Consider the following 2283-nt stretch of genomic DNA (forward strand, 5'->3'; position numbering starts at 1 on the left):
AAACCTTCTCACTCTCCACCTGGACTCTACTGGTCAGGTGACCATCTGAATGGAGACTTGGTGACCCAGAGTACTGCGTTCACAAGGAGCTGCTGTCCTCTCTCCTGCTCTGCTCCTCCAACACACACATTCTCTCCTCCCAAACACACACACTCTCTCACTTTCCTCCCACACACACACACCCCTCCCTGAGCAGTGGGGAGACCTACTTGCTCTGCTGTGCCATCCACCCCCCTCTTCACCATACACCAGCTGTCCAAATGTACATGACGCCAATATTGTGTAGAATGACCAACCAATGTCTGTGTTAGTACTATTAATATTATTATTGTTACTATTATTATCACTGGAGGAACTTGTGAGAGTTCTAATGTTCTAAAGCTCTGCAGCCGAATGCCAAACTGTAAAACCCCCTCCAGTAGGTAGGGGGCGGTTTTTATGAAAGTAATTTATTTGAAGATTGTATATCACTCATCAGGGCTACACTTATGATCGGTGACCTCCATCCAACTGCAATGTACTTAAGTATACTTTAAAAGAATGTATCGAAAAGCAGTTCAGACTGTGTGGGGCATTGTTTATTGTGTGCGTGCGTGTGTGTTAGTGGAATGACACATTTCAGACTCTGTTTTCCATTTAATGAAAAAGCTGTAGTTTACAATAATTCAGTGATAATTACAAATGTACAGAGACATCAGATACTGTACAATGGCAGAGCCATTTCAACATTTCAGTGATTTCAGCAACACAAACAGAACTTCATTTCTCTACAGAGGGACATAAATCCATCACATACCGTAAGATATAGATCAATATGGTGTAGTCTCCTGGTGCGTGTGTGTGATGGTGCATGAATGTGTGTGTGCGTGCGTGCGATGAGGTGCAGGTCACCCAGGTTAACCCAACACTAGGGATCAGACTTTGTCTGAACGCTCCCAGGAGTATGATGAGCCTTCCATACAAGGTATGACAGGAACAAATATACTGTACACCTTTGGACACATCAGCCCCGCCTTGTCTTAATTACGTACTGTACCTCTGACCTACTGTACACATCTGACAAGCGTTCTCTCAATTCTATCTCTGAAGGACACGTGTCTGCAATTACATCTTCAGCATACAAATATATCATCAGTCGTGGCATTATATATCTGTCTACAGTTAAAGACACCGCATCCTTGGCAGTGAAATGTTCTCAAGTGATGTGTGGAAATCATCAGCGATATGCCATGAAGCAGTAGTGTTTCAGTACGGACAGCGAGCATGATAAACACAGTGAAGCAGTAGTGTTTCAGTACGGACAGCGAGCATGATAAACACAGTGAAGCAGTAGTGTTTCAGTACGGACAGCGAGCATGATAAACACAGTGAAGCAGTAGTGTTTCAGTACGGACAGCGAGCATGATAAACACAGTGACCGGTGGAGAATGTAGCTGCAGTCGATCCACGAATGAGAGTCGTCTCTGTCCCGTGGCTCGAGCTGATCTTCAGTCTTAAAAGCTGCACTCCGCGGGACGGGTTCAAAGGAGGGAGTGGTGGGCAAAGGAGTGCACATTCAGTCTGTCTGTTTCACACTACGACTTCTTAAAACGAACCTACTAGGCCTATCAAGCTAATCGGCTGTCACCACGGAGACCGGGCATAACCCGGTCGGTAACCATTCAGTGGGTGACGGGTGGAGGTGGACGTGCGTGGGGCTTCCTCGCGCGGGGGCTGGTCAGCGCGGCGCCACAGGCCCGATAATGGTGGCAGGGGGCTGGATCCTGGGGAGCAGGTTCAGAGAGAGAGAGAGAGAGAGATGGTGGCAGGGTGCTGGATCTGGGGGAGCAGGTTCAGAGAGAGAGAGAGAGATGGTGGCAGGGTGCTGGATCTGGGGGAGCAGGTTCAGAGAGAGAGAGAGAGAGATGGTGGCAGGGTGCTGGATCTGGGGGAGCAGGTTCAGAGAGAGAGAGAGAGATGGTGGCAGGGTGCTGGATCTGGGGGAGCAGGTTCAGAGAGAGAGAGAGATGGTGGCAGGGTGCTGGATCTGGGGGAGCAGGTTCAGAGAGAGAGAGAGAGAGATGGTGGCAGGGTGCTGGATCTGGGGGAGCAGGTTCAGAGAGAGAGAGAGAGATATGGTGGCAGGGTGCTGGATCTGGGGGAGCAGGTTCAGAGAGAGAGAGAGAGAGAGAGAGAGATGGTGGCAGGGTGCTGGATCTGGGGGAGCAGGTTCAGAGAGAGAGAGAGAGATGGTGGCAGGGGGCTGGATCTGGGGGAGCAGGTTCAGAGAGAGAGAGAGAGATG

This window comes from Borostomias antarcticus, assembly GCF_949987555.1.
Source record: "Borostomias antarcticus genome assembly, chromosome: 2".
Taxonomy (NCBI): domain Eukaryota; kingdom Metazoa; phylum Chordata; class Actinopteri; order Stomiiformes; family Stomiidae; genus Borostomias; species Borostomias antarcticus.